This window comes from Somniosus microcephalus, unplaced genomic scaffold, assembly GCF_052327205.1.
Source record: "Somniosus microcephalus isolate GS21.2 unplaced genomic scaffold, FLI_Smic_1.0 unresolved_chr9, whole genome shotgun sequence".
Classification (NCBI taxonomy): Eukaryota; Metazoa; Chordata; class Chondrichthyes; order Squaliformes; family Somniosidae; genus Somniosus; species Somniosus microcephalus.
In genome coordinates, this window is record NW_028225187.1 from 9,738,161 (window position 1) to 9,761,787 (window position 23,627).

The 23,627-nt window shown below is 45.1% G+C and overlaps 12 non-coding genes across 12 annotated transcripts; 6 read left to right on the forward strand and 6 right to left on the reverse strand.

Annotated features, from left to right (window-relative positions):
* Window positions 1–3,845: 3,845 nt before the first annotated feature.
* On the reverse strand, window positions 3,846–3,919 carry trnan-guu (transfer RNA asparagine (anticodon GUU)). The gene has a single exon. It is a non-coding gene; the product is annotated as a tRNA-Asn (tRNA).
* Window positions 3,920–4,047: 128 nt separating this feature from the next.
* Window positions 4,048–4,130, forward strand: trnas-aga (transfer RNA serine (anticodon AGA)). Its single transcript has one exon. It is a non-coding gene; the product is annotated as a tRNA-Ser (tRNA).
* Window positions 4,131–6,034: 1,904 nt separating this feature from the next.
* On the forward strand, window positions 6,035–6,117 carry trnas-aga (transfer RNA serine (anticodon AGA)). Its single transcript has one exon. It is a non-coding gene; the product is annotated as a tRNA-Ser (tRNA).
* Window positions 6,118–7,820: 1,703 nt separating this feature from the next.
* Window positions 7,821–7,894, reverse strand: trnan-guu (transfer RNA asparagine (anticodon GUU)). Its single transcript has one exon. It is a non-coding gene; the product is annotated as a tRNA-Asn (tRNA).
* Window positions 7,895–8,022: 128 nt separating this feature from the next.
* trnas-aga (transfer RNA serine (anticodon AGA)) lies at window positions 8,023–8,105 on the forward strand. Its single transcript has one exon. It is a non-coding gene; the product is annotated as a tRNA-Ser (tRNA).
* A 1,905-nt stretch (window positions 8,106–10,010) lies between these two features.
* Window positions 10,011–10,092, forward strand: trnaf-aaa (transfer RNA phenylalanine (anticodon AAA)). The gene has a single exon. It is a non-coding gene; the product is annotated as a tRNA-Phe (tRNA).
* Window positions 10,093–11,977: 1,885 nt separating this feature from the next.
* trnaf-aaa (transfer RNA phenylalanine (anticodon AAA)) lies at window positions 11,978–12,060 on the forward strand. Its single transcript has one exon. It is a non-coding gene; the product is annotated as a tRNA-Phe (tRNA).
* A 1,847-nt stretch (window positions 12,061–13,907) lies between these two features.
* trnan-guu (transfer RNA asparagine (anticodon GUU)) lies at window positions 13,908–13,981 on the reverse strand. The gene has a single exon. It is a non-coding gene; the product is annotated as a tRNA-Asn (tRNA).
* Window positions 13,982–16,080: 2,099 nt separating this feature from the next.
* Window positions 16,081–16,163, forward strand: trnaf-aaa (transfer RNA phenylalanine (anticodon AAA)). Its single transcript has one exon. It is a non-coding gene; the product is annotated as a tRNA-Phe (tRNA).
* Window positions 16,164–18,010: 1,847 nt separating this feature from the next.
* On the reverse strand, window positions 18,011–18,084 carry trnan-guu (transfer RNA asparagine (anticodon GUU)). Its single transcript has one exon. It is a non-coding gene; the product is annotated as a tRNA-Asn (tRNA).
* Window positions 18,085–20,000: 1,916 nt separating this feature from the next.
* trnan-guu (transfer RNA asparagine (anticodon GUU)) lies at window positions 20,001–20,074 on the reverse strand. The gene has a single exon. It is a non-coding gene; the product is annotated as a tRNA-Asn (tRNA).
* Window positions 20,075–21,990: 1,916 nt separating this feature from the next.
* Window positions 21,991–22,064, reverse strand: trnan-guu (transfer RNA asparagine (anticodon GUU)). The gene has a single exon. It is a non-coding gene; the product is annotated as a tRNA-Asn (tRNA).
* Window positions 22,065–23,627: the final 1,563 nt, after the last annotated feature.

Consider the following 23,627-nt stretch of genomic DNA (forward strand, 5'->3'; position numbering starts at 1 on the left):
GTTCGCCCTACCAAACTTCCCGGTTGAACAGCGGATCCCATCTGCTCCTGCGCTCCAATCGGTTCAATATTACAAGAATATATTCTCAACCTGACCTAGCAAGACAGTGAACTTTACATTAAGACAAGGTTAAGGGAATATTCATTCTCTATAAACAGGTGGTGAGCTGGTCTCCATGATCAGGATGAGGGTCAGATGTTGTTTAAATTCCATTAGTCTGAGGAACTTTTGATTAGGAGGGCAAATATCCCCTAATATTCTCTCCTCTTATACTAATGGTAAATTTCAATCTCAATGCGGCAGGAATAGTTCAGTTGTGAGAGCAGTAGAAGGAAGATCAAATGTGCCGGCTATGCTCTGAATTTTATTATAACAATTGGCAACATTCTGCAATATGTCCCTATGGAAATGATTATCTTTCTTTCTACCATTTTTTATTTCTTCCCTCAAACACGATATCTTTCCTCTCACTGACTTTCTACCGACGGTTGTCATGATATTATTTGTTGTCAACTTGCAATGTTTCCCCTCATGCTCGCACGCTCTGATCAGACTTGCATTGCCTTAGTGCCTTTCAGCTCCTCAAGATGTCCCAGAGCGCTTTACAACCAATGAAGCATTTTGAAGCGAAGTTATTGTTGAAATGTTGGAAAGGCTGCAGCCTAGTTGCGCATAAAATGTCCCACAAGCAACAATGTGTTAATGATCTGTTTTATTCGTGCTGTTGATTTTGGGATAAATTATTAATTAAATTTACAATCGGTGTGTTCCAAGAAACATCGGTCTCCAGCTTATTGCAGTTTTGACGAAGGGTCTTCAACCTGAAACGTTAACACTGTTTCTCTCTCCACAGATTCTGCCTGAACTGCTGAGTATTTCCAGCATTTTCTTTTTTTATTTCAGATTTCCATCATCCACAGTATTTTCCTTTTGTATCTATTTATTAATGTTCAAACACAGTAACCAAACCAGCTCGCGTCCAAGATTTTGTGACAAGCACGGGGCCGTACAAAAGGACAAAAGCAGCACAAGAGAGAAAAGGCGATTTGAATCCCATTCGTAGTGTCGAATTTCCTCAATTTGACCGAAAGCCATATGAAACAACAATTTGAATCAGAGATTGCATTTAATTTCAGTCTCAAAATGTTAAGAAATCACACACTGCAAACCGTACACAAAAAGAAAATCACAAGGCCCGTGCGAGGCACTAAACCGCATTCAAATACAGCAAACAAATCAGTTAGCGTCAAAGATTTTGTCATTAGAAATTCATAGCTCTAGCATTTGGCTGAAAACAAGAGATTGCAGGGGCTGCTCGCTTCTCGGCCGTGGCGCCAGCGACAGGAACAAGTCATCCGCTCACAGCTGAGTCCTCCAACGTACTGGAACTGTTTGTGACGGAACAGTTCAATCCTCAGGCCCTGATTGGACACATTCAATGGGGGTGTTCTCGCGCCGCTCTATGTGATTGGTTGGTTGTTGTCACGTGATCAGGGTGCAGAGCGATGCAAGGAAGCTGAAGTTCTCTGGCAATTGTTATAGTTTCAAGCTTTCCATTCTAATCCATGTATGTGTAAAACTGAGGAAAGTGTAGAAAAGGGTATTCAGAATGGATTATCCACTGTGGCCGATTTTCCTGCTAGATTTTAATGCAAGAACGCTGCACTTGGTATATTGGTATATAAGGGAAGCAGAAAATCCAGGCTGCCTGGCAGAAGACTGATCGATGAAGCGATTGTTCCCATTGGAAGCAGGAAGGCTGCAGCAGTATGCTCACCACTGTTCATTTCACAGAATCAAAGACTCCATTTTTAAACAATAGATAAGTTTGCAAAAATTAAAAGCTACTCACGTTCCTGGATGGGCTCGAACCACTCAACAGTTCAATTAAACAACCGAACGTGCTGGCCCATTGCGCCACGAAGACAAACACGAAAATGGTTGCAATTGCAATTATTCCACATGAACCCATGTGATTATGTGCCAGGGCGTTCACAGCAGAGGCACCGATTTCGCAGCAAATGAGAAGCTGCGTGGGTTCAACCTACCATCCAGGTAGTCGTGGCTGAGTGGTTAAGGTGATGGACTAAAAATCTATTGTAGTTTTTACCCGCAGGTTTGAATCCGGCCGACGACGGTAACGAGGACGTCGTCCCAAATGATCCGTCTTTATTAATTTGAACTGCTGCCTTTCGGTTGCTTTGCCGAGATTCAGCTGCAATCAAACAACAATTCAAGCAGAAAGTATAACAAACACTTCATCCCATTATTAAATCACGACATTACGAGAGGCCGAGGCCACAGGAGAAAACTACGTGATTTAACGCTCTTGAAACCGTCAAAGCAATTTTAACCGTCGAAAATATTTTATTTTGCAACCCGTTGAGGAAAATGCACGTCTTCCGCGCAGCCATCTTCCAGTTGATGCTGCTTCCTACTGCGATGCTTATTTAATGAACTAAGCCAGACGAGCCACTGTTCTCAACACCGCTGGCCTAAATCGGTACATTAGATCATAAGAAATAGGAGCAGGATTTGGCCATGCGGCCCTCGATCATTCTCGCCCATTCAATAAGATCATGGCTGATCCTCTACCTCAACTGAAAATTACCGACCTAGCCCCATATACCTTGATTTCCGTAATGTACATATCCATCTCAGGGAGGAATGTACTCAACGACTGAACCACCACAGCCCTCTGCGTTAGAAAACTGCAAAGATACACAACCCTTACAATGAAGCAATTTCTCCTCATCTCAATCTTAAATGGCCGGCCCCTTATTCTGAAACTTTGACCCCTAGGTCGGGCTCCACAGCCAGGGTAAACAACCTCTCAGAATCCGCCCAGTCAAGCCATGAAAGAATTTATATGTTCTTCCTTCGTAGCGTCTGCTGAATTCATTTCACCACAGAAAACTATGTTGAGCTGGATGGACAACCAGCAGGAAAAACAATGCAGCCAAAGATTTATTCTCCAACCACATTCCCTGAGGCACGCGGCCATACAAAGGGACAAAAGCAGCACACAAGAGAAAAGGAGATTTGAATCCCGTTCGTAGTGTCGAATTTCCTCAATTTGACCGAACGCCATATGAAGCAACAATTTGAATCAGATATTGCATTTAATTTCAGTCGCAAAATGTTAAGCGATCACACACTGCAAACCGTACGCAAAAAGAAAATCACAAGGCCCGTGCGAGGCACTAAACCGCATTCAAATACAGCAACCAAATCAGTTAGCGTCAAAGATTTTGTCATTAGAAATTCATACCTCCAGCATTTGGCTGAAAACAAGAGATTGCAGGGGCTGCTCGCTTGTCGGCCGCGGCGCTAGCGACAGCAACAAGTCATGCGCTCACAGCTGAGTCCTCCAACTTACTGGAACTGCATGTGACAGAGCAGTTCAATCCTCAGGCCCTGATTGGACACATTCAATGGGGGTGTTCTCGCGCCGCTCTATGTGATTGGTTGGTTGTTGTCATGTGATCAGGGTGCAGGGCGATGCAAGGAAGCTGCAGTTCTCTGGCAATTGTAATAGTTGCAAGCTTTCCATTCTAATCCATGTATGTGTAAACCTGAGGAAAGTGTAGAAAAGGGTTTTCAGAATGGATTATCCACTGTGGCCGATTTTCCTGCTGGATTTTAATGCAAGAACGCTGCACTTGGAGTATTGGTATAAGGGATGTAGAATATCCATGCTGCCTGGCAGAAGACTGATCGATGAAGCGATTGTTCCCATTGGAAACAGGAAGGCAGCAGCAGTATGCTCACCACTGTTCATTTCACGGAATCAAAGACTCCATTTTTAAACAATAGATGAGTTTGCAAAAATTAAAAGTTACTCACGTCTCTGGGTGGGCTCGAACCACCAACCTTTCAGTTAACAGCCGAACGCGCTGGCCCATTGCGCCACAGAGACAGACACGAAAATGTTTGCAATTGGAATTATTCCACATGAACCCATGTGATTATGTGCCAGAGTGTTCACAGCAGAGGCACCGATTTCGATGCAAATGAGAAGCTGCGTGGATCCAAACCACTGTCAGGGTAGTCGTGGCCGAGTGGTTAAGGCGATGGACTAGAAATCCATTGGGTGTTTCCCCGCGCAGGTTCGAATCCTGCCGACTACGGCAGCGAGGACGTCGTCCCAAATGATCGATTTTTACTTAATTTGACCTGCTGCCTTTCGGTTCCTCTGCCGAGATTCAAAGCTGCAATCAAACAAAGTTTCAAGCAGAAAGTATAACAAGCACTTCACCCCATTATGACATTACGAGAGGCCTAAGCCAAAGGAGAATACTACGTTATTTAACGCTCTTGGAACCGTCAAAGCAATTTTAACCGTCGAAAATATTTTATTTTGCAACCCATTGAAGAAAATGCACGTCTTCCGCGCAGCCATCTTCCAGTTGATGCTGCTTCCTACTGCGATGCTTATTTAATGAACTAAGGCAGACGAGCCACAGTTCTCAACACCGCCGGCCTAAATCGGTACATTAGATCATAAGAAATAGGAGCAGGATTTGGCCATGCGGCCCTCGATCATGCTCCGCCATTCAATAAGATCATGGCTGATCCTCTACCTCAACTGAAAATTACCGACCTAGCCCCATATACCTTGATTTCCGTAATGTACATATCCATCTCAGTTAATAATGTACTCAACGACTGAACCACCACAGCCCTCTGCGTTAGAAAACTCCAAAGATACACAACCCTTACAATGAAGCAATTTCTCCTCATCTCAATCTTAAATGGCCGGCCCCTTATTCTGAAACTTTGACCCCTAGTTCGGGCTCCACAGCCAGGGTAAAAAACCTCTCAGAATCCGCCCAGTCAAGCCATGAAAGAATTTATATGTTCTTCCTTCGTAGCGTCTGCTGAATTCATTTCACCACAGAAAACTATCTTTAGCTGGATGGACAACCAGCAGGAAAAACAATGCAGCCAAAGATTTATTCTCCAACCACATTCCCTGAGGCACGCGGCCATACAAAGGGACAAAAACAGCACACAAGAGAAAAGGCGATTTGAATCCCGTTCGTAGTGTCGAATTTCCTCAATTTGACCGAACGCCATATGAAGCAACAATTTGAATCAGATATTGCATTTAATTTCAGTCGCAAAATGTTAAGCGATCACACACTGCAAACCGTACGCAAAAAGAAAATCACAAGGCCCGTGCGAGGCACTAAACCGCATTCAAATACAGCAACCAAATCAGTTAGCGTCAAAGATTTTGGCATTAGAAATTCATACCTCTAGCATTTGGCTGAAAACAAGAGATTGCAGGGGCTGCTCGCTTCTCGGCCGCGGCGCGAGCGACAGCAACAAGTCATCCGCTCACAGCTGAGTCCTCCAACGTACTGGAACTGCATGTGACAGAGCAGTTCAATCCTCAGGCCCTGATTGGACACATTCAATGGGGGTGTTCTCGCGCCGCTCTATGTGATTGGTTGGTTGTTGTCATGTGATCAGGGTGCAGAGCGATGCAAGGAAGCTGCAGTTCTCTGGCAATGTTAATAGTTGCAAGCTTTCCATTCTAAACCATGTATGTGTAAATCTGAGGAAAGTGCAGAAAGGGTTTTCAGAATGGATTATCCACTGTGGCCGATTTTCCTGCTGGATTTTAATGCAAGAACGCTGCACTTGGAGTATTGGTATAAGGGATGTAGAATATCCATGCTGCCTGGCAGAAGACTGATCGATGAAGCGATTGTTCCCATTGGAAACAGGAAGGCAGCAGCAGTATGCTCACCACTGTTCATTTCACGGAATAAAAGACTCCATTTTTAAACAATAGATGAGTTTGCAAAAATTAAAAGTTACTCACGTCTCTGGGTGGGCTCGAACCACCAACCTTTCAGTTAACAGCCGAACTCGCTGGCCCATTGCGCCACAAAAACAGACACGAAAATGTTTGCTATTGGAATTATTCCACATGAACCCATGTGATTATGTGCCAGAGTGTTCACAGCAGAGGCACCGATTTCGATGCAAATGAGAAGCTGCGTGGGTCCAAACCACTGTCAGGGTAGTCGTGGCCGAGTGGTTAAGGCGATGGATTAGAAATCCATTGGGTGTTTCCCCGCGCAGGTTCGAATCCTGCCGACTATGGCACCGAGGACGTCGTCCCAAATGATCGATTTTTACTTAATTTGAACTGCTGCCTTTCGGTTCCTCTGCCGAGATTCAAAGCTACAATCAAACAAAGTTTCAAGCAGAAAGTATAACAAGCACTTCACCCCATTATGACATTACGAGAGGCCTAAGCCAAAGGAGAATACTACGTTATTTAACGCTCTTGGAACCGTCAAAGCAATTTTAACCGTCGAAAATATTTTATTTTGCAACCCATTGAAGAAAATGCACGTCTTCCGCGCAGCCATCTTCCAGTTGATGCTGCTTCCTACTGCGATGCTTATTTAATGAACTAAGGCAGACGAGCCACAGTTCTCAACACCGCCGGCCTAAATCGGTACATTAGATCATAAGAAATAGGAGCAGGATTTGGCCATGCGGCCCTCGATCATGCTCCGCCATTCAATAAGATCATGGCTGATCCTCTACCTCAACTGAAAATTACCGACCTCGCCCCATATACCTTGATTTCCGTAATGTACATATCCATCTCAGTTAATAATGTACTCAACGACTGAACCACCACAGCCCTCTGCGTTAGAAAACTCCAAAGATACACAACCCTTACAATGAAGCAATTTCTCCTCATCTCAATCTTAAATGGCCGGCCCCTTATTCTGAAACTTTGACCCCTAGTTCGGGCTCCACAGCCAGGGTAAACAACCTCTCAGAATCCGCCCAGTCAAGCCATGAAAGAATTTATATGTTGTTCCTTCGTAGCGTCTGCTGAATTCATTTCACCACAGAAAACTATGTTTAGCTGGATGGACAACCAGCAGGAAAAACAATGCAGCCAAAGATTTATTCTCCAACCACATTCCCTGAGGCACGCGGCCATACAAAGGGACAAAAGCAGCACACAAGAGAAAAGGCGATTTGAATCCCGTTCGTAGTGTCGAATTTCCTCAATTTGACCGAACGCCATATGAAGCAACAATTTGAATCAGATATTGCATTTAATTTCAGTCGCAAAATGTTAAGCGATCACACACTGCAAACCGTACGCAAAAAGAAAATCACAAGGCCCGTGCGAGGCACTAAACCGCATTCAAATACAGCAACCAAATCAGTTAGCGTCAAAGATTTTGGCATTAGAAATTCATACCTCTAGCATTTGGCTGAAAACAAGAGATTGCAGGGGCTGCTCGCTTCTCGGCCGCGGCGCTAGCGACAGCAACAAGTCATCCGCTCACAGCTGAGTCCTCCAACGTACTGGAACTGCATGTGACAGAGCAGTTCAATCCTCAGGCCCTGATTGGACACATTCAATGGGGGTGTTCTCGCGCCGCTCTATGTGATTGGTTGGTTGTTGTCATGTGATCAGGGTGCAGAGCGATGCAAGGAAGCTGCAGTTCTCTGGCAATTGTAATAGTTGCAAGCTTTCCATTCTAATCCATGTATGTGTAAACCTGAGGAAAGTGTAGAAAAGGGTTTTCAGAATGGATTATCCACTGTGGCCGATTTTCCTGCTGGATTTTAATGCAAGAACGCTGCACTTGGAGTATTGGTATAAGGGATGTAGAATATCCATGCTGCCTGGCAGAAGACTGATCGATGAAGCGATTGTTCCCATTGGAAACAGGAAGGCAGCAGCAGTATGCTCACCACTGTTCATTTCACGGAATCAAAGACTCCATTTTTAAACAATAGATGAGTTTGCAAAAATTAAAAGTTACTCACGTCTCTGGGTGGGCTCGAACCACCAACCTTTCAGTTAACAGCCGAACGCGCTGGCCCATTGCGCCACAGAGACAGACACGAAAATGTTTGCAATTGGAATTATTCCACATGAACCCATGTGATTATGTGCCAGAGTGTTCACAGCAGAGGCACCGATTTCGATGCAAATGAGAAGCTGCGTGGGTCCAAACCACTGTCAGGGTAGTCGTGGCCGAGTGGTTAAGGCGATGGACTAGAAATCCATTGGGTGTTTCCCCGCGCAGGTTCGAATCCTGCCGACTACGGCACCGAGGACGTCGTCCCAAATGATCGATTTTTACTTAATTTGAACTGCTGCCTTTCGGTTCCTCTGCCGAGATTCAAAGCTGCAATCAAACAAAGTTTCAAGCAGAAAGTATAACAAGCACTTCACCCCATTATGACATTACGAGAGGCCTAAGCCAAAGGAGAATACTACGTTATTTAACGCTCTTGGAACCGTCAAAGCAATTTTAACCGTCGAAAATATTTTATTTTGCAACCCATTGAAGAAAATGCACGTCTTCTGCGCAGCCATCTTCCAGTTGATGCTGCTTCCTACTGCGATGCTTATTTAATGAACTAAGCCAGACGAGCCACAGTTCTCAACACCGCCGGCCTAAATCGGTACAATAGATCATAAGAAATAGGAGCAGGATTTGGCCATGCGGCCCTCGATCATGCTCCGCCATTCAATAAGATCATGGCTGATCCTCTACCTCAACTGAAAATTACCGACCTAGCCCCATATACCTTGATTTCCGTAATGTACATATCCATCTCAGTTAATAATGTACTCAACGACTGAACCACCACAGCCCTCTGCGTTAGAAAACTCCAAAGATACACAACCCTTACAATGAAGCAATTTCTCCTCATCTCAATCTTAAATGGCCGGCCCCTTATTCTGAAACTTTGACCCCTAGTTCGGGCTCCACAGCCAGGGTAAACAACCTCTCAGAATCCGCCCAGTCAAGCCATGAAAGAATTTATATGTTCTTCCTTCGTAGCGTCTGCTGAATTCATTTCACCACAGAAAACTATGTTTAGCTGGATGGACAACCAGCAGGAAAAACAATGCAGCCAAAGATTTATTCTCCAACCACATTCCCTGAGGCACGCGGCCATACAAAGGGACAAAAGCAGCACACAAGAGAAAAGGCGATTTGAATCCCGTTCGTAGTGTCGAATTTCCTCAATTTGACCGAACGCCATATGAAGCAACAATTTGAATCAGATATTGCATTTAATTTCAGTCGCAAAATGTTAAGCGATCACACACTGCAAACCGTACGCAAAAAGACAATCACAAGGCCCGTGCGAGGCACTAAACCGCATTCAAATACAGCAACCAAATCAGTTAGCGTCAAAGATTTTGGCATTGGAAATTCATACCTCTAGCATTTGGCTGAAAACAAGAGATTGCAGGGGCTGCTCGCTTCTCGGCCGCGGCGCTAGCGACAGCAACAAGTCATCCGCTCACAGCTGAGTCCTCCAATGTACTGGAACTGCATGTGACAGAGCAGTTCAATCCTCAGGCCCTGATTGGACACATTCAATGGGGGTGTTCTCGCGCCGCTCTATGTGATTGGTTGGTTGTTGTCATGTGATCAGGGTGCAGAGCGATGCAAGGAAGCTGCAGTTCTCTGGCAATTGTAATAGTTGCAAGCTTTCCATTCTAATCCATGTATGTGTAAACCTGAGGAAAGTGTAGAAAAGTGTTTTCAGAATGGATTATCCACTGTGGCCGATTTTCCTGCTGGATTTTAATGCAAGAACGCTGCACTTGGAGTATTGGTATAAGGGATGTAGAATATCCATGCTGCCTGGCAGAAGACTGATCGATGAAGCGATTGTTCCCATTGGAAACAGGAAGGCAGCAGCAGTATGCTCACCACTGTTCATTTCACGGAATCAAAGACTCCATTTTTAAACAATAGATGAGTTTGCAAAAATTAAAAGTTACTCACGTTTCTGGGTGGGCTCGAACCACCAACCTTTCAGTTAACAGCCGAACGCGCTGGCCCATTGCGCCACAGAGACAGACACGAAAATGTTTGCAATTGGAATTATTCCACATGAACCCATGTGATTATGTGCCAGAGTGTTCACAGCAGAGGCACCGATTTCGAAGCAAATGAGAAGCTGCGTGGGTCCAAACCATCGTCAGGGTAGTCGTGGCCGAGTGGTTAAGGCGATGGACTAAAAATCCATTGGGGTTTCCCCGCGCAGGTTCGAATCTTGCCGACTACGGCACCGAAGACGTCGTCCCAAAAGATTGGTTTTTACTTAATTTGAACTGCTGCCTTTCGGTTCCTCTGCCGAGATTCAAAGCGACAATCAAACAAAGTTTCAAGCAGAAAGCATAACAAGCACTTCACCCCATTATGACGTTACGAGTGGCTTTCGCCAAAGGAGAATACTACGTTATTTAACGTTCTTGAAACCGTCAAAGCAATTTTAACCGTCGAAATATTTTATTTTGCAACCCATTGAAGAAAATGCACGTCTTCCGCGCAGACATCTTCCAGTTGATGCTGCTTCCTACTGCGATGCTTATTTAAAGAACTAAGCCAGACGAGCCACAGTTCTCAACACCGCCGGCCTAAATCGGTACATTAGATCATAAGAAATAGGAGCAGGATTTGGCCATGCGGCCCTCGATGATGCTCCGCCATTCAATAAGATCATGGCTGATCCTCTACCTCAACTGAAAATTACCGACCTAGCCCCATATATCTTGATTTCCGTAATGTACATATCCATCTCAGTTAGGAATGTACTCAACGACTGAACCATCACAGCCCTCTGCGTTAGAAAACTCCAAAGATACACAACCCTTACAATGAAGCAATTTCTCCTCATCTCAATCTTAAATGGCCGGCCCCTTATTCTGAAACTTTGACCCCTAGTTCGGGCTCCACAGCCAGGGTAAACAACCTCTCCGAATCCGCTCAGTCATGCCATGAAAGAATTTATATGTTCTTCCTTCGTAGCGTCTGCTGAATTCATTTCACCACAGAAAACTATGATTAGCTGGATGGACAACCAGCAGGAAAAACAATGCAGCCAAAGATTTATTCTCCAACCACATTCCCTAAGGCACGCGGCCATACAAAGGGACAAAAGCAGCACACAAGAGAAAAGGCGACTTGAATCCCGTTCGTAGTGTCGAATTTCCTCAATTTGACCGAACGCCATATGAAGCAACAACTTGAATCAGATATTGCATTTAATTTCAGTCGCAAAATGTTAAGCGATCACACACTGCAAACCGTACGCAAAAAGAAAATCACAAGGCCCGTGCGAGGCACTAAACCGCATTCAAACACAGCAACCAAATCAGTTAGCATCAAAGATTTTGTCATTAGAAATTCAAACCTCTAGAATTTGGCTGAAAAGAAGAGATTGCAGGGGCTGCTCGCTTCTCGGCCGCGGTGCGAGCGACAGCAACAAGTCATCCGCTCACAGCTGAGTCCTCCAACGTACTGGAACTGCATGTGACAGAGCAGTTGGACACATTCAATGGGGGTGTTCTCGCGCCGCTCTATGTGATTGGTTGGTTGTTGTCATGTGATCAGGGTGCAGAGCGATGCAAGGAAGCTGCAGTTCTCTGGCAATTGTTATAGTTGCAAGCTTTCCATTCTAATCCATGTATGTGTAAACCTGAGGAAAGTGTAGAAAAGTGTTTTCAGAATGGATTATCCACTGTGGCCGATTTTCCTGCTGGATTTTAATGCAAGAACGTTGCACTTGGAGTATTGGTATAAGGGATGTAGAATATCCATGCTGCCTGGCAGAAGACTGATCGATGAAGCGATTGTTCCCATTGGAAACAGGAAGGCAGCAGCAGTATGCTCACCACTGTTCATTTCACGGAATCAAAGACTCCATTTTTAAACAATAGATGAGTTTGCAAAAATTAAAAGTTACTCACGTCTCTGTGTGGGCTCGAACCACCAACCTTTCAGTTAACAGCCGAATGCGCTGGCCCATTGCGCCACAGAGACAGACACGAAAATGTTTGCAATTGGAATTATTCCACATGAACCCATGTGATTATGTGCCAGAGTGTTCACAGCAGAGGCACCGATTTCGAAGCAAATGAGAAGCTGCGTGGGTCCAAACCATCGTCAGGGTAGTCGTGGCCGAGTGGTTAAGGCGATGGACTAAAAATCCATTGGGTGTTTCCCCGCGCAGGTTCGAATCTTGCCGACTACGGCACCGAAGACGTCGTCCCAAATGATCGGTTTTTACTTAATTTGAACTGCTGCCTTTCGGTTCCTCTGCCGAGATTCAAAGCTACAATCAAACAAAGTTTCAAGCAGAAAGCATAACAAGCACTTCACCCCATTATGACATTACGAGAGGCCTAAGCCAAAGGAGAATACTACGTTATTTAACGGTCTTGAAACCGTCAAAGCAATTTTAACCGTCGAAAATATTTTATTTTGCAACCCATTGAAGAAAATGCATGTCTTCCGCGCAGCCATCTTCCAGTTGATGCTGCTTCCTACTGCGATGCTTATTTAATGAACAAAGGCAGACGAGCCACAGTTCTCATCACCGCCGGCCTAAATCGGTACATTAGATCATAAGAAATAGGAGCAGGATTTGGCCATGCGGCCCTCGATCATGCTCCGCCATTCAATAAGATCATGGCTGATCCTCTACCTCAACTGAAAATTACCGACCTAGCCCCATATACCTTGATTTCCGTAATGTACATATCCATCTCAGTTAGGAATGTACTCAACGACTGAACCACCACATCCCTCTGTGTTAGAAAACTCCAAAGATACACAACCCTTACAATGAAGCAATTTCTCCTCATCTCAATCTTAAATGGCCGGCCCCTTATTCTGAAAGTTTGACCCCTAGTTCGGGCTCCACATCCAGGGTAAACAACCTCTCAGAATCCGCCCAGTCAAGCCATGAAAGAATTTATATGTTCTTCCTTCGTAGCGTCTGCTGAATTCATTTCACCACAGAAAACTATGTTTAGCTGGATGGACAACCAGCAGGAAAAACAATGCAGCCAAAGATTTATTCTCCAACCACATTCCCTGAGGCACGCGGCCATACAAAGGGACAAAAGCAGCACACAAGAGAAAAGGCGATTTGAATCCCGTTCGCAGTGTCGAATTTCCTCAATTTGACCGAACGCCATATGAAGCAACAATTTGAATCAGATATTGCATTTAATTTCAGTCGCAAATTGTTAAGCGATCACACACTGCAAACCGTACGCAAAAAGAAAATCACAAGGCCCGTGCGAGGCACTAAACCGCATTCAAATACAGCAACCAAATCAGTTAGCGTCAAAGAATTTGTCATTAGAAATTCATACCTCTAGCGTTCTTGCATTAAAATCCAGCAGGAAAATCGGCCACAGTTGATAATCCATTCTGAAAACCATTTTCTGCACTTTCCTCAGGTTTGCACATACATGGATTAGAATGGAAAGCTTGCAACTATTACAATTGCCAGAGAACTGCAGCTTCCTTGCTGAAAACAAGAGATTGAAGGGCTGCTCGCTTCTCGGCCGCGGCGCTAGCGACAGCAACAAGTCATCCGCTCACAGCTGAGTCCTCCAACCTACTGGAACTGCATGTGACAGAGCAGTTCAATCCTCAGGCCCTGATTGGACACATTCAATGGGGGTGTTCTCGCGCCGCTCTATGTGATTGGTTGGTTGTTGTCATGTGATCAGGGTGCAGAGCGATGCAAGGAAGCTGCAGTTCTCTGGCAATTGTAATAGTTGCAAGCTTTCCATTCTAATCCATATATGTGTAAACCTGAGGAAAGTGTAGAAAAGGGTTTTCAGAATGCATTATCCACTGTGGCCGATTTTCCTGCTGGATTTTAATGCAAGAACGCTGCACTTGGAGTATTGGTATAAGGGATGTAGAATATCCATGCTGCCTGGCAGAAGACTGATCGATGAAGCGATTGTTCCCATTGGAAACAGGAAGGCAGCAGCAGTATGCTCACCACTGTTCATTTCACGGAATCAAAGACTCCATTTTTAAACAATAGATGTGTTTGCAAACATTAAAAGTTACTCACGTCTCTGGGTGGGCTCGAACCACCAACCTTTCAGTTAACAGCCGAACGCGCTGGCCCATTGCGCCACAGAGACAGACACGAAAATGTTTGCAATTGGAATTATTCCACATGAACCCATGTGATTATGTGCCAGAGTGTTCACAGCAGAGGCACCGATTTCGAAGCAAATGAGAAGCTGCGTGGGTCCAAACCACCGCCAGGGTAGTCGTGGCCGAGTGGTTAAGGCGATGGATTAGATAATATATTGAGGGTTTCCCCGCGCAGGTTCCAATCTCTGCCGACTGCGGCACCGAGGACGTCGTCCCAAATGATCGGTTTTTACTTAATTTGAACTGCTGACTTTCGGTTCCTCTGCCGAGATTCAAAGCTGCAATCAAACAAAGTTTCAAGCAGAAAGTATAACAAGCACTTCACCCCGTTATGACATTACGAGAGGCCTAAGCCAAAGGAGAATACTACGTTATTTAACGCTCTTGAAACCGTCAAAGCAATTTTAACCGTCGAAAATGTTTTATTTTGCAACCCATTGAAGAAAATGCACTTCTTCCGCGCAGCCATCTTCCAGTTGATGCTGCTTCCTACTGCGATGCTTATTTAATGAACTAAGGCAGACGAGCCACAGTTCTCAACACCGCCGGCCTAAATCGGTACATTAGATCATAAGAAATAGGAGCAGGATTTGGCCATGCGGCCCTCGATCATGCTCCGCCATTCAATAAGATCATGGCTGATCCTCTACCTCAACTGAAAATTACCGACCTAGCCCCATATACCTTGATTTCCGTAATGTACATATCCATCTCAGTTAGGAATGTACTCAACGACTGAACCACCACAGCCCTCTGCGTTAGAAAACTCCAAAGATACACAACCCTTACAATGAAGCAATTTCTCCTCATCTCAATCTTAAATGGCCGGCCCCTTATTCTGAAACTTTGACCTCTAGTTCGGGCTCCACAGCCAGGGTAAACAACCTCTCAGAATCCGCCCAGTCAAGCCATGAAAGAATTTATATGTTCTTCCTTCGTAGCGTCTGCTGAATTCATTTCACCACAGAAAACTATGATTAGCTGGATGGACAACCAGCAGGAAAAACAATGCAGCCAAAGATTTATTCTCCAACCACATTCCCTAAGGCACGCGGCCATACAAAGGGACAAAAGCAGCACACAAGAGAAAAGGCGACTTGAATCCCGTTCGTAGTGTCGAATTTCCTCAATTTGACCGAACGCCATATGAAGCAACAACTTGAATCAGATATTGCATTTAATTTCAGTCGCAAAATGTTAAGCGATCACACACTGCAAACCGTACGCAAAAAGAAAATCACAAGGCCCGTGCGAGGCACTAAACCGCATTCAAACACAGCAACCAAATCAGTTAGCATCAAAGATTTTGTCATTAGAAATTCAAACCTCTAGAATTTGGCTGAAAAGAAGAGATTGCAGGGGCTGCTCGCTTCTCGGCCGCGGTGCGAGCGACAGCAACAAGTCATCCGCTCACAGCTGAGTCCTCCAACGTACTGGAACTGCATGTGACAGAGCAGTTGGACACATTCAATGGGGGTGTTCTCGCGCCGCTCTATGTGATTGGTTGGTTGTTGTCATGTGATCAGGGTGCAGAGCGATGCAAGGAAGCTGCAGTTCTCTGGCAATTGTTATAGTTGCAAGCTTTCCATTCTAATCCATGTATGTGTAAACCTGAGGAAAGTGTAGAAAAGTGTTTTCAGAATGGATTATCCACTGTGGCCGATTTTCCTGCTGGATTTTAATGCAAGAACGTTGCACTTGGAGTATTGGTATAAGGGATGTAGAATATCCATGCTGCCTGGCAGAAGACTGATCGATGAAGCGATTGTTCCCATTGGAAACAGGAAGGCAGCAGCAGTATGCTCACCACTGTTCATTTCACGGAATCAAAGACTCCATTTTTAAACAATAGATGAGTTTGCAAAAATTAAAAGTTACTCACGTCTCTGTGTGGGCTCGAACCACCAACCTTTCAGTTAACAGCCGAATGCGCTGGCCCATTGCGCCACAGAGACAGACACGAAAATGTTTGCAATTGAAATTATTCCACATGAACCCATGTGATTATGTGCCAGAGTGTTCACAGCAGAGGCACCGATTTCGAAGCAAATGAGAAGCTGCGTGGGTCCAAACCATCGTCAGGGTAGTCGTGGCCGAGTGGTTAAGGCGATGGACTAAAAATCCATTGGGTGTTTCCCCGCGCAGGTTCGAATCTTGCCGACTACGGCACCGAAGACGTCGTCCCAAATGATCGGTTTTTACTTAATTTGAACTGCTGCCTTTCGGTTCCTCTGCCGAGATTCAAAGCTACAATCAAACAAAGTTTCAAGCAGAAAGCATAACAAGCACTTCACCCCATTATGACATTACGAGAGGCCTAAGCCAAAGGAGAATACTACGTTATTTAACGGTCTTGAAACCGTCAAAGCAATTTTAACCGTCGAAAATATTTTATTTTGCAACCCATTGAAGAAAATGCATGTCTTCCGCGCAGCCATCTTCCCGTTGATGCTGCTTCCTACTGCGATGCTTATTTAATGAACAAAGGCAGACGAGCCACAGTTCTCATCACCGCCGGCCTAAATCGGTACATTAGATCATAAGAAATAGGAGCAGGATTTGGCCATGCGGCCCTCGATCATGCTCCGCCATTCAATAAGATCATGGCTGATCCTCTACCTCAACTGAAAATTACCGACCTAGCCCCATATACCTTGATTTCCGTAATGTACATATCCATCTCAGTTAGGAATGTACTCAACGACTGAACCACCACATCCCTCTGTGTTAGAAAACTCCAAAGATACACAACCCTTACAATGAAGCAATTTCTCCTCATCTCAATCTTAAATGGCCGGCCCCTTATTCTGAAAGTTTGACCCCTAGTTCGGGCTCCACATCCAGGGTAAACAACCTCTCAGAATCCGCCCAGTCAAGCCATGAAAGAATTTATATGTTCTTCCTTCGTAGCGTCTGCTGAATTCATTTCACCACAGAAAACTATGTTTAGCTGGATGGACAACCAGCAGGAAAAACAATGCAGCCAAAGATTTATTCTCCAACCACATTCCCTGAGGCACGCGGCCATACAAAGGGACAAAAGCAGCACACAAGAGAAAAGGCGATTTGAATCCCGTTCGCAGTGTCGAATTTCCTCAATTTGACCGAACGCCATATGAAGCAACAATTTGAATCAGATATTGCATTTAATTTCAGTCGCAAATTGTTAAGCGATCACACACTGCAAACCGTATGCAAAAAGAAAATCACAAGGCCCGTGCGAGGCACTAAACCGCATTCAAATACAGCAACCAAATCAGTTAGCGTCAAAGAATTTGTCATTAGAAATTCATACCTCTAGCGTTCTTGCATTAAAATCCAGCAGGAAAATCGGCCACAGTTGATAATCCATTCTGAAAACCATTTTCTGCACTTTCCTCAGGTTTGCACATACATGGATTAGAATGGAAAGCTTGCAACTATTACAATTGCCAGAGAACTGCAGCTTCCTTGCTGAAAACAAGAGATTGAAGGGCTGCTCGCTTCTCGGCCGCGGCGCTAGCGACAGCAACAAGTCATCCGCTCACAGCTGAGTCCTCCAACCTACTGGAACTGCATGTGACAGAGCAGTTCAATCCTCAGGCCCTGATTGGACACATTCAATGGGGGTGTTCTCGCGCCGCTCTATGTGATTGGTTGGTTGTTGTCATGTGATCAGGGTGCAGAGCGATGCAAGGAAGCTGCAGTTCTCTGGCAATTGTAATAGTTGCAAGCTTTCCATTCTAATCCATATATGTGTAAACCTGAGGAAAGTGTAGAAAAGGGTTTTCAGAATGCATTATCCACTGTGGCCGATTTTCCTGCTGGATTTTAATGCAAGAACGCTGCACTTGGAGTATTGGTATAAGGGATGTAGAATATCCATGCTGCCTGGCAGAAGACTGATCGATGAAGCGATTGTTCCCATTGGAAACAGGAAGGCAGCAGCAGTATGCTCACCACTGTTCATTTCACGGAATCAAAGACTCCATTTTTAAACAATAGATGTGTTTGCAAACATTAAAAGTTACTCACGTCTCTGGGTGGGCTCGAACCACCAACCTTTCAGTTAACAGCCGAACGCGCTGGCCCATTGCGCCACAGAGACAGACACGAAAATGTTTGCAATTGGAATTATTCCACATGAACCCATGTGATTATGTGCCAGAGTGTTCACAGCAGAGGCACCGATTTCGAAGCAAATGAGAAGCTGCGTGGGTCCAAACCACCGCCAGGGTAGTCGTGGCCGAGTGGTTAAGGCGATGGATTAGATAATATATTGAGGGTTTCCCCGCGCAGGTTCCAATCTCTGCCGACTGCGGCACCGAGGACGTCGTCCCAAATGATCGGTTTTTACTTAATTTGAACTGCTGACTTTCGGTTCCTCTGCCGAGATTCAAAGCTGCAATCAAACAAAGTTTCAAGCAGAAAGTATAACAAGCACTTCACCCCGTTATGACATTACGAGAGGCCTAAGCCAAAGGAGAATACTACGTTATTTAACGCTCTTGAAACCGTCAAAGCAATTTTAACCGTCGAAAATGTTTTATTTTGCAACCCATTGAAGAAAATGCACTTCTTCCGCGCAGCCATCTTCCAGTTGATGCTGCTTCCTACTGCGATGCTTATTTAATGAACTAAGGCAGACGAGCCACAGTTCTCAACACCGCCGGCCTAAATCGGTACATTAGATCATAAGAAATAGGAGCAGGATTTGGCCATGCGGCCCTCGATCATGCTCCGCCATTCAATAAGATCATGGCTGATCCTCTACCTCAACTGAAAATTACCGACCTAGCCCCATATACCTTGATTTCCGTAATGTACATATCCATCTCAGTTAGGAATGTACTCAACGACTGAACCACCACAGCCCTCTGCGTTAGAAAACTCCAAAGATACACAACCCTTACAATGAAGCAATTTCTCCTCATCTCAATCTTAAATGGCCGGCCCCTTATTCTGAAACTTTGACCTCTAGTTCGGGCTCCACAGCCAGGGTAAACAACCTCTCAGAATCCGCCCAGTCAAGCCATGAAAGAATTTATATGTTCTTCCTTCGTAGCGTCTGCTGAATTCATTTCACCACAGAAAACTATGTTTAGCTGGATGGACAACCAGCAGGAAAAACAATGCAGCCAAAGATGTATTCTCCAACCACTTTCCCTGAGGCACGCGGCCATACAAAGGGACAAAAGCAGCACACAAGAGAAAAGGCGATTTGAATCCCGTTCGCAGTGTCGAATTTCCTCAATTTGACCGAACGCCATATGAAGCAACAATTTGAATCAGATATTGCATTTAACTTCAGTCGCAAAATGTTAAGCGATCACACACTGCAAACCGTACGCAAAAAGAAAATCACAAGGCCCGTGCGAGGCACTAAACCGCATTCAAATACAGCAACCAAATCAGTTAGCGTCAAAGATTTTGTCATTAGAAATTCATACCTCTAGCATTTGGCTGAAAACAAGAGATTGCAGGGGCTGCTCGCTTCTCGGCCGCGGCGCTAGCGACAGCAACAAGTCATCCGCTCACAGCTGAGTCCTCCAACGTACTGGAACTGCATGTGACAGAGCAGTTCAATCCTCAGGCCCTGATTGGACACATTCAATGGGGGTGTTCTCGCGCCGCTCTATGTGATTGGTTGGTTGTTGTCATGTGATCAGGGTGCAGAGCGATGCAAGGAAGCTGCAGTTCTCTGGCAATTGTAATAGTTGCAAGCTTTCCATTCTAATCCATGTATGTGTAAACCTGAGGAAAGTGTAGAAAAGGGTTTTCAGAATGGATTATCCACTGTGGCCGATTTTCCTGCTGGATTTTAATGCAAGAACGCTGCACTTGGAGTATTGGTATAAGGGATGTAGAATATCCATGCTGCCTGGCAGAAGACTGATCGATGAAGCGATTGTTCCCATTGGAAACAGGAAGGCAGCAGCAGTATGCTCACCACTGTTCATTTCACGGAATCAAAGACTCCATTTTTAAACAATAGATGAGTTTGCAAACATTAAAAGTTACTCACGTCTCTGGGTGGGCTCGAACCACCAACCTTTCAGTTAACAGCCGAACGCGCTGGCCCATTGCGCCACAGAGACAGACACGAAAATGTTTGCAATTGGAATTATTCCACATGAACCCATGTGATTATGTGCCAGAGTGTTCACAGCAGAGGCACCGATTTCGAAGCAAATGAGAAGCTGCGTGGGTCCAAACCACCGCCAGGGTAGTCGTGGCCGAGTGGTTAAGGCGATGGATTAGATAATATATTGAGGGTTTCCCCGCGTAGGTTCCAATCTCTGCCGACTGCGGCACCGAGGACGTCGTCCCAAATGATCGGTTTTTACTTAATTTGAACTGCTGACTTTCGGTTCCTCTGCCGAGATTCAAAGCTGCAATCAAACAAAGTTTCAAGCAGAAAGTATAACAAGCACTTCACCCCGTTATGACATTACGAGAGGCCTAAGCCAAAGGAGAATACTACGTTATTTAACGCTCTTGAAACCGTCAAAGCAATTTTAACCGTCGAAAATGTTTTATTTTGCAACCCATTGAAGAAAATGCACGTCTTCCGCGCAGCCATCTTCCAGTTGATGCTGCTTCCTACTGCGATGCTTATTTAATGAACTAAGGCAGACGAGCCACAGTTCTCAACACCGCCGGCCTAAATCGGTACATTAGATCATAAGAAATAGGAGCAGGATTTGGCCATGCGGCCCTCGATCATGCTCCGCCATTCAATAAGATCATGGCTGATCCTCTACCTCAACTGAAAATTACCGACCTAGCCCCATATACCTTGATTTCCGTAATGTACATATCCATCTCAGTTAGGAATGTACTCAACGACTGAACCACCACAGCCCTCTGCGTTAGAAAACTCCAAAGATACACAACCCTTACAATGAAGCAATTTCTCCTCATCTCAATCTTAAATGGCCGGCCCCTTATTCTGAAACTTTGACCTCTAGTTCGGGCTCCACAGCCAGGGTAAACAACCTCTCATAATCCGCCCAGTCAAGCCATGAAAGAATTTATATGTTCTTCCTTCGTAGCGTCTGCTGAATTCATTTCACCACAGAAAACTATGTTTAGCTGGATGGACAACCAGCAGGAAAAACAATGCAGCCAAAGATGTATTCTCCAACCACTTTCCCTGAGGCACGCGGCCATACAAAGGGACAAAAGCAGCACACAAGAGAAAAGGCGATTTGAATCCCGTTCGCAGTGTCGAATTTCCTCAATTTGACCGAACGCCATATGAAGCAACAATTTGAATCAGATATTGCATTTAACTTCAGTCGCAAAATGTTAAGCGATCACACACTGCAAACCGTACGCAAAAAGAAAATCACAAGGCCCGTGCGAGGCACTAAACCGCATTCAAATACAGCAACCAAATCAGTTAGCGTCAAAGATTTTGTCATTAGAAATTCATACCTCTAGCATTTGGCTGAAAACAAGAGATTGCAGGGGCTGCTCGCTTCTCGGCCGCGGCGCTAGCGACAGCAACAAGTCATCCGCTCACAGCTGAGTCCTCCAACGTACTGGAACTGCATGTGACAGAGCAGTTCAATCCTCAGGCCCTGATTGGACACATTCAATGGGGGTGTTCTCGCGCCGCTCTATGTGATTGGTTGGTTGTTGTCATGTGATCAGGGTGCAGAGCGATGCAAGGAAGCTGCAGTTCTCTGGCAATTGTAATAGTTGCAAGCTTTCCATTCTAATCCATGTATGTGTAAACCTGAGGAAAGTGTAGAAAAGGGTTTTCAGAATGGATTATCCACTGTGGCCGATTTTCCTGCTGGATTTTAATGCAAGAACGCTGCACTTGGAGTATTGGTATAAGGGATGTAGAATATCCATGCTGCCTGGCAGAAGACTGATCGATGAAGCGATTGTTCCCATTGGAAACAGGAAGGCAGCAGCAGTATGCTCACCACTGTTCATTTCACGGAATCAAAGACTCCATTTTTAAACAATAGATGAGTTTGCAAACATTAAAAGTTACTCACGTCTCTGGGTGGGCTCGAACCACCAACCTTTCAGTTAACAGCCGAACGCGCTGGCCCATTGCGCCACAGAGACAGACACGAAAATGTTTGCAATTGGAATTATTCCACATGAACCCATGTGATTATGTGCCAGAGTGTTCACAGCAGAGGCACCGATTTCGAAGCAAATGAGAAGCTGCGTGGGTCCAAACCACCGCCAGGGTAGTCGTGGCCGAGTGGTTAAGGCGATGGATTAGATAATATATTGAGGGTTTCCCCGCGTAGGTTCCAATCTCTGCCGACTGCGGCACCGAGGACGTCGTCCCAAATGATCGGTTTTTACTTAATTTGAACTGCTGACTTTCGGTTCCTCTGCCGAGATTCAAAGCTGCAATCAAACAAAGTTTCAAGCAGAAAGTATAACAAGCACTTCACCCCGTTATGACATTACGAGAGGCCTAAGCCAAAGGAGAATACTACGTTATTTAACGCTCTTGAAACCGTCAAAGCAATTTTAACCGTCGAAAATGTTTTATTTTGCAGCCCATTGAAGAAAATGCACGTCTTCCGCGCAGCCATCTTCCAGTTGATGCTGCTTCCTACTGCGATGCTTATTTAATGAACTAAGGCAGACGAGCCACAGTTCTCAACACCGCCGGCCTAAATCGGTACATTAGATCATAAGAAATAGGAGCAGGATTTGGCCATGCGGCCCTCGATCATGCTCCGCCATTCAATAAGATCATGGCTGATCCTCTACCTCAACTGAAAATTACCGACCTAGCCCCATATACCTTGATTTCCGTAATGTACATATCCATCTCAGTTAGGAATGTACTCAACGACTGAACCACCACAGCCCTCTGCGTTAGAAAACTCCAAAGATACACAACCCTTACAATGAAGCAATTTCTCCTCATCTCAATCTTAAATGGCCGGCCCCTTATTCTGAAACTTTGACCTCTAGTTCGGGCTCCACAGCCAGGGTAAACAACCTCTCAGAATCCGCCCAGTCAAGCCATGAAAGAATTTATATGTTCTTCCTTCGTAGCGTCTGCTGAATTCATTTCACCACAGAAAACTATGTTTAGCTGGATGGACAACCAGCAGGAAAAACAATGCAGCCAAAGATGTATTCTCCAACCACTTTCCCTGAGGCACGCGGCCATACAAAGGGACAAAAGCAGCACACAAGAGAAAAGGCGATTTGAATCCCGTTCGCAGTGTCGAATTTCCTCAATTTGACCGAACGCCATATGAAGCAACAATTTGAATCAGATATTGCATTTAACTTCAGTCGCAAAATGTTAAGCGATCACACACTGCAAACCGTACGCAAAAAGAAAATCACAAGGCCCGTGCGAGGCACTAAACCGCATTCAAATACAGCAACCAAATCAGTTAGCGTCAAAGATTTTGTCATTAGAAATTCATACCTCTAGCATTTGGCTGAAAACAAGAGATTGCAGGGGCTGCTCGCTTCTCGGCCGCGGCGCTAGCGACAGCAACAAGTCATCCGCTCACAGCTGAGTCCTCCAACGTACTGGAACTGCATGTGACAGAGCAGTTCAATCCTCAGGCCCTGATTGGACACATTCAATGGGGGTGTTCTCGCGCCGCTCTATGTGATTGGTTGGTTGTTGTCATGTGATCAGGG